The following is an 8,232-nucleotide window of genomic DNA, read 5'->3' on the forward strand; positions in this document are numbered from 1 at the left end:
GTTTTGTTTCCCCGCTGTAGCTCCCCTGTAGTTAGAGAAGGGCCTGGAGGGCCAGAGCCGACGCCCATTCAGTATTTTTGCCACTTCGCATGAATGAATGAACAAATGAGAGCCTGGATGCTCATGGAGCCCGTTTCAGGATCTGACTTGCTCTCTCCTTTCAGACACTGTGGTTTGACTTCCTCTTTTATGTTCATCAGAGCAAAAGTCCACAGCCTGACCATCTACTCGGGAGAATCTCAAATTATACAAGCCACACCAAGTGAAGGGAAGGTTGGATCTACAGTTTTTGTTTTTTGTTTTGACCTTAGTAGTCTCCAATGGAGGGCTTGAACTCATAACCCTGAGATCAAGACCTGGGCTGAAGAGTCAGCTGCTTAACCGACTGAGCCACCCAGGGGCCCCCTCCCCAATATTTCTTTAGCTTAAAGAAGAGCCTATTTTCCCGTGTGCTGCGTGTGTTAAGAAAACCTGTAACTGTAGCAGAAACGCTGCTAAGAAGAAATGTCAAGCTTTCCAACATTTGGCTATGAACTCAGTGCCCAGGAAAGTGGGTTAGACCACATATACCATTCTTTTCCCAGGAAAAGACATCCTCATTTCCAAACAATAAGGTCACGAAATACATTTTGAAGTGAAATTGGCTTATAATTTGGGACTTACCTAGAATACTAGAGATTTAAAATTTGTAACCCAAGGCCAACAAATCACAGATCATACTGGCAAAGACGTGTTCTGACAAGTATACTGGGCAATTGGTGAACAGTTTACACTGGTTGTACTGAAATCTGGGCAGAAGATAGGGCTAAGAGCTTGTGTTACCCAATGCGTAGTAAGAGCGTGAGCAATAGCACTGTATTTCAAGAATGACAAAGGCCAAAGGCTGTGGTTAATGTCTGATGTGGAAAAACCAACACACCGCAGTCATGGTTTTAGAAACCGCTCTTCATAAAGATTTCAGATTGTTGCCCCTTTCAGTTATGTAGGTGTAAGTAGGTATTTTTCTTCTATGCTTTCAGCGTCCTTTTTGGCCCTAAACACGATCTCCTGCAAATCTGTGTGCATTTCTGAAGGAACTCCATGCCAAGGGACTCTGGGGGTGCCCTATCCCTCTTTCCAGGTGTGTCAGTTACATTAAAGGACAAGTGTCTTCTCCACAGTCTCGGAGCCCTCGGCCATCATCAACTCATCAGATCTTGCCCTTGCAGCCCAGCCCTGGAGGCTGAGGCACCCACATTGGAAATGAGCAGGCGCAGAACAAGAATTAGTAGTTTGACTATGAGCTGACCTCCTTTCTCACTCCTGCTTCCTGAAAATACAGTTTTACTTGACATAAATCATATTGACCCATAAATCGGGTTCTCTCTCTTTATTATTTTCCACTCAATAATACCACTTTCAAGATGTACATAGTTGCTGTAGGCAGCACCCTGATTATTGCTTCTTAATGCTAAATAATAGGTCCTTGTGTGCACCTGTCTTATTTTACTTACTCTTTCTCCAGCAAAGGTTTCCTCCAGTTTCTCACTACCACCAGGAGTGATGCAAACAGGGATCCTTAGACATGCTGAAGACGAGTCTATGAGCAAGAACAGGGTTGTGGGAGTGTTAGGGGATACACATATATAATGCCGTTCGTACTGCCAGATTTCTCTCCTCCATGTTTCTGCCAGTTTATACTTTCTCCAGCAGAAAATGAGAATTCCCATTCCATTCCCATCACAAGTGTTTGCTATTTTCCTAATTATCAATCTCAGAAGTATAAAGGATTATATCAGTCTTGTATTACCAATCTGAAGAGTATAAAGGATTATATCATTACTGTTTTAATTTACATTTCTCTGATTATTAGCAAGCATAAGAATCTCTGATACTTAAAAGCAATTAGGTTCCCCTGTTTGCGAATTGCCAATTCACGTCTGTTCATTATTTTCTACTTCGTGTTGTTTTAACTGCAGATCAACAGACATTTCTATTATGTCCGAGATAATAATCCCTCGGCTTTTAATGTCGCAAATACAGTTCCCGGTTCCAAATTTGTAAGTTGTTTTGTTACCTTCACTGTCCTTTACAGCCAAAAATCTTTAATTTTGTTGTAGCCATTATCCAATTTTCCAACCCACTCTTTTTTTGAGATCTTAAAAACATTTATTTATTTATTTATTTATTTATTTATTTATTTTAGAGAAAGAGAGAGAGTGTGAGTGGCAAGGGGCCGAGGGAGAGGGAGAGAGAGAGAGAGAATCTTAAGCAGGCACCATGTCCAGCATAGAGGCCAATGTGTGGCTTGATCCCACAACCCTGAGGTCATGACCTGAGTTGAAATCAAGAGTTGGATGCTTAACTGAGCCACCCAGGTGCCCCCCAATTTTTTTTTTTTTTTACATTTATACATTTACTTCATGGAAACATGTCTGCAACATATTGTTAAAGGAAAAACAATGAGTTCTAAATTAGCTGGTATACTACGATCCTACTTATATACAATGATTCACAAGATTAGTAACAAGTATGTCCCCCTCATTGGTTTGAATACAAAGTAAAGCCGTATTTCTTTTACTGTTCAAATTATAATAACCCAGGTTCTATTTTGCTCAGTTTAATAGAAAATATCACTTCCTTTCTTGGCTCCCCTGTCCCAAGGTTCCTCAATGTCAGTTTTCTTTTCGTAGAAACAACTCTTGATTTTGTTGATTTTTTTTCCTACTGTTTTCCTATTCTCTATTTCATTTATATCTGCTTTAAGGTTTATTATTTTCTTCGTTCTGCTAACTTTACTCAACCCCCATTTGTCTTTTAGGACATGTACATTAGTGTTCTGTCTAAAAAGTCACATTTTTAAAGTTCAGCTTTCTAATTGGTGTAGATTTAAATTTTTCTCACAAAAAAAGTAAATTTCTTCAACAATATCAACTAAAGAATCCTTCCTTTCCCCATGATTTGTGGTGTAATTTGTATCATTTAATAGGGAGCAGATTCTGAGTTCCTCTTTATAGTTCATTGTCTCTTTTGAAATCATGTATTCTAGTACCCATTAATTAAAACAAATACTTATTGAGCACCTGCTATAACCGAGACATTATTTTACGTGCTGGGAAAACAGACTAAAGTTCCTGACTACCAAAGAGCTCATCTGAGGGTAGGTAGGTCATGTAGAGCCTTCAAGGTCACCGGAAGAACTTCAGCATTTACTAAAACAACAGCTGGTGCCTATATTGCACTACTGTGCACCAGGCACTGTTCCAAGGGCATTACACATATTAATTTACCTAATCCTCTCAACAACCCTGTGATACACTTACTACTATGATTCCCCACCTTACCGATAAAGAAACCACAGCACAAATAGCTTAAGTAACTTGCCTATGGTCATACAACTAGAGAGTGACAAATCCAATCAGTCTGATTCTGGAGCCTGGGCTCTAACACGCGGCCTTGTACTGTCTCTGACTGCGATGGGAACCCACTGTGCGAATACCATGAATGATCCAGATATTAGGCTTACTTAGGATACTGTGTTGAAAGTAGGCTGCAGGTGGGCAAGAGTAGAAAAAGAAGTCCCATCAGGGACAATTTCAGGAGGCTCAGCAAGAGATGATGGTGATCAGGACTAATTAGCAGCAATGGAGGAGATAAGAGGAGTCACATTCTTGATTTGTAGACAACTGGGCAGTGGAGTATTGAAGAGAGAGAAGAGTCAGTGATGATTTCAAGGTTTTTGTTTTGAAGGACTTGAAGGATGGAGTTGTCATCTACTAAATGGGGAAGACTGCCTGAAGAACAAATTAAGGGAAGAAAACTCCCTTAACCATTTAGATGCCATTATATAAAGGGATCAAAAAGGTCCCATTTAGATGTCATCGGACACAGAGATTTGAATAGGCAGTTGTATATGTGAATCTGGACTTTAGAGGCAAGATCCAAGACATATAAATGAGTAACATTACCATACCGACTTAAAAGACCAGAAGAAATCACCAAGGAAGAGACAGTAGGAGGAGAAAAAGGTCCAAAGACTGATGTTGGCATATTACAACATTAAGAAGGCACGAAGATGCAGAGGAAATGAAAAAAGGTTAAGATGAGCAGCCAGTGAAGGTGGTATAAATCTAAGGGGCTACAATTTTAGAGAAGCCAAGTGAATCGAGTGTTTGGAAGAGAAAGTATCTACCTTATCAGATACCCATGATAGGTGATTCAGTACCTCTGTTTGTTTTTGTAAACTCATGTCTCAGCAACCCAGCTACAAGATCTTATTAGTTATAATAATTTGTTTATTTCTTGTTGACTTATGAAAAAACTCATAAATCCACAAAGAAGGGCAGTTTTGTGTCTTGTCTCCTTTTCCTATTAATATGGTTCTGTGGTAGTCCTTAGAAATGTCCACCAACATTTCCATAGCTTCCTCTTTCGGGGTCCATATTAGGATTTCACTTCCTGCCTCTCCTGTCCGCGGGTGGGGCCATGCGGCTCTTTCTGGCCACTTGAGTTTTGAGCCAAGTGCCACGTACCGCTTTGGAACCACAGTATTTAACTGTGGATGCCAGGCCTGCCCAAGCTGTCATTTTCCCTTAGACCTAATGACTGGCAGTGTTCGAGATGATGGCTCTTCCCTCAGCCTGCCTCTCTGAGCGCTAATGAGCCCAACCTCTCTGCCAAGCCAGAAGGAACATTGAGTAAGAGCAAGCAAGAAAGTCTTGTTGGGGGCGGGTTAGTGGTGGCTGCAGGCGGCGGCAAAGGCCACGCATCCCAGGCGGACCGCGTCCCCTGCCTGCCGCCCAGCGCTCGCCAGGCCTGCGTCACAGTGTGAGGGAGGGCACGACGCATTGGCCGGGAGGATGCCCAGGCCGTCCTGCCCTCACCCTTCCCGTCCCAGAGCGACCACAGGCAAGCTCTCAGCCCCCTCCCGTCTGGAGATGAGGTCTAAGGGAAATCGCCGCCCGTGCTCTTGCCAAATCGGCGGTAGGCCCCCCGGACCGACCCCAAATCCGCCTTCTAGTGTCTTCAAAGAGATCTGCCAAGAAGGCCTTCGGGCTCCCCTACTTCACCTACCGCCACGAGGGCTTCCTCAGCCTGGGGCGCGGGGGCTCGGGGTGCCCTACACCGCCCCCCAGCGGAGCGCGCACGGGGAGCCCGCCTCCTCGCCGGCGCCCCGGCTGCAGACACTGCGGCTTCACGGATCTACCCGCCGCCGACCGTCAGAGCCGGGATGGCCGTGACCCCAAAGGAAATGTACAGCAGCACCTTTCCCGTCTTCAGCCGCATCTCCCGAGAAGGGGGCCGGAAGACCCTCTACCACGGATTCCCGCCCACCCACCGTGCTGGGGGTCAGCGCCGACGCCGGGCTGAGCTTCCTCCCGCTGGAGACGCTCAAGAGCCTGCCCCCAGCCCGGCCCTCTGCGCGCAGGGTCGGCGCGATCTGCGCGGGTCTCAGCCGGCGCTCGGCCTAGTACCGGCCCGGGTGGTGCGGCGGCCCCGCAGACAGCCGGGGTCACCCGCCTCCGTCGCCTGCCAGCGAGCGGGAGGAGGGCGCCGCGCACCGCTCAGGAACTGCTTCAAGGGCCAGATCGCCGTGGCCATCAGCTTCACCATCTTCATCCTCACGCGGGGCCCTCTGCCGCACCTGCAGAGCCAGGGGCCCCGCGGGCCAGCCGCTATTGAGACAGAGAGCCGAGCTTCGACGCGCGGGGAACTACTGACCCCTTTTGTTTCTGAGCCGGTGGAGTGAGGGTGGGCTTGGCTCCACTCTGGGAGTCACGTCGCAGCACCTTGTAGAACAAGCTGGGGGGCCTGTACTTGGTCCCAGAGGTCCAAAAGTAAAGTCAGCAGCCCTTGAAATGCAATGGAGCTGGTGGGCCGGGCGTGGGCGCACTATCTCTCACACGCATAAATAAATAAAATCTTTAAAAAAAGGGGGGGGGTCTGAGGACATGTTTGCCCCCCCCACATTCCCAGTCATGGCTTTCATTTGTCCCCTTTGTTCTGTCCCGTCTCTGTTCTTGCCTTGGCCCTACAGTTGTGAAGACCCCTCTCTGTCCCTCCTTGCATGTGTCCGCCGGCCGGCTCCAGCCTCCTCCCCAGGGTCCCAGGCAGCCTGTGATGGCTGTCCTGTTGGGTGGACTTCCCACATCCTCTCCCGGCCTTGCCCAGAGCCCAGGCTGGGCAGGAGAGGCAGGGACCACTAACAGGGAGATGGGGTGGGGACCCAAGCGCCTCCAGGTGAGAGAAAGTAGCAGGGGCTGGGGGTCCACTCCAGGCAGGTGAGACCAAATGAATGGTGGGGTCGCACTCCACACTGAGCTGCAGGCTGGGCATCAGAGGGGAGGGCCCCCGGGTCCTGCTGGCCCTGTTTGCCTCCCCAAGGTGGCTCTCAGCAGACTGGACTGGGCAGCACCCCCCACCCCCAGCCCTACACACTGCTGGAATGGGGTGGTGCCCTCCCACGGGTGTCGTCCTGATCTGGAGTTACCTCTTGATGTCATGAAGACACTTTTGTTTATATATTTTAAAGATCTGTGCCTAAAGTATACTTAATTTAAAAATGACCAAAAAAAAAAAAACCTCTTGCGGTTTTTTAAGATTTTATTTGTCAGAGAAAGAGACAGGGAGAGCGAGCACAGAACAGAGGGGAGGAGCAGAGGGAGAGGGAGAAGCAGGCTCCCCACTAAGCAAGAAGCCTGATGCTTCAAGGACTTGATCCCAGGACCTCCCACCACCCGCCCTCCGTCATGACCTGCACTGAAGGCAGAGGCTTAACTGACTGAGCCACTCAGGCGTCCTCTCTTGTGGTTTTTAAGCAATTAAAACGTTTAGGTTTTATGAAGTGTAGCATAATCTCAACCAGCCTGATTTGATATGTCTCATTTTTTTTTATCTTGTTGCTTTGGTCAGGACCTCTAATACCATGATGAAGAGTAATGGTGGGAGTGGTGACCCTCATTAAATGGCATTACATAATGTTTGTAGTGGATTTTAATCAAGTTAAGTAATTTTCCTTTTATTTCTAGTTGTCCAGATGTTTTTTTTCAATCACAAATAGGAGCTAGATACTATCAAATGCACTTTCTGCATCTATTCCGTTAACATGTGATTTTTCTCCTTTAATCTATTTGGTGTAGTAAATCTGTTATAAACCATACTTGGATTCCTGAGATAAACCCTACTTAATCATGATACATTGTTACATTGTAGGATTTAATTAATATCTCATTTGCATTTAGTCACTTATATTTGCAAGTGAAAAGGGTCTATAATTTTCTTTCTCATATCTTTGTGTTTGGAAGAATGGGTTTTCTAGTCTCATAAAACGAATTGGGTTTAAACAAAACCATCATGCTCTACACTTTAAACCTATACAGTGATGTTTGTCAACTATTTAACAGAACTGAGGAAAAAATGAATTGGGCATGTCTTTCTGTTTTCTGGAAATAATTCAGTATGGTGGGAATTATCTGTTCCTTGGTAATTTGATGAAACTCAATGCAAAAATTGATCTTATTTGTTTTAATATTTTAAGTAATTTAATTATTTTAATTTTTGATTTAATATTCTGTATTACTTTTACTCAATTTCATTGATCCCTGCATTTATCTTTATTACTGTGGATCAAGCGAATTAAGCATCAATAACAATGCCTGGGGCAATAAATGCTATAAATGTTAACTTACTGTCATAATTTGAGTTTTATTTCTTATTTGGGTTTAACATTGTACGTTGTTAATTCTTTTTTTTTTGTTGTTAAACAACCAGATCATTCGACTTCAGTTTTTGCTGTGGTAAATGTTTTTAAAGCTATACACTTTCCACTGAATACTGCCTTAGCCACATTACATAAATTCTGTCATGATAATTTTGTAAATCCATTCCAATTGTTTCATCAGTTTATCATTATTTGTCCTTTTTCCCAAGGGTTGTTTAATATTATGATTTTAGTTTCCAAAACTGCACCCGTTTTCTAGCTTTCCTTTTGTTACTGATTTCTAATTTGATCGAATTTTCCTGTTACGTTGATTCTTTTATTGGTTAAAACTTTACTGGGGCGCCTGGGTGGCTCAGTTGGTTGGGTGTCCAGCTCTTGATTGCAGCTCCGGTCATGATCTCAGAGTCCTGGGATCCAGCCCCATGTCGGGCTCCATGTTCAGTGGGGAGTCGCTGGGGATTCTCTCTCCCTTTCCTTCTGCCCCTCCCCCCACTTGTGCAGGCTCGCATGTGCGCTCTGATTCTCTCTCAAAT

The 8,232-nt window shown here is 45.1% G+C and overlaps 1 pseudogene; it reads left to right on the top strand.

The window, feature by feature from the left end:
* Positions 1 to 5,450, top strand: part of LOC113266734 (mitochondrial coenzyme A transporter SLC25A42-like) — a 95,897-nt pseudogene extending 90,447 nt beyond the window's left edge.
* Positions 5,451 to 8,232: the final 2,782 nt, after the last annotated feature.

The sequence above is a fragment of the Ursus arctos genome, unplaced genomic scaffold (assembly GCF_023065955.2).
Source record: "Ursus arctos isolate Adak ecotype North America unplaced genomic scaffold, UrsArc2.0 scaffold_9, whole genome shotgun sequence".
Taxonomy (NCBI): domain Eukaryota; kingdom Metazoa; phylum Chordata; class Mammalia; order Carnivora; family Ursidae; genus Ursus; species Ursus arctos.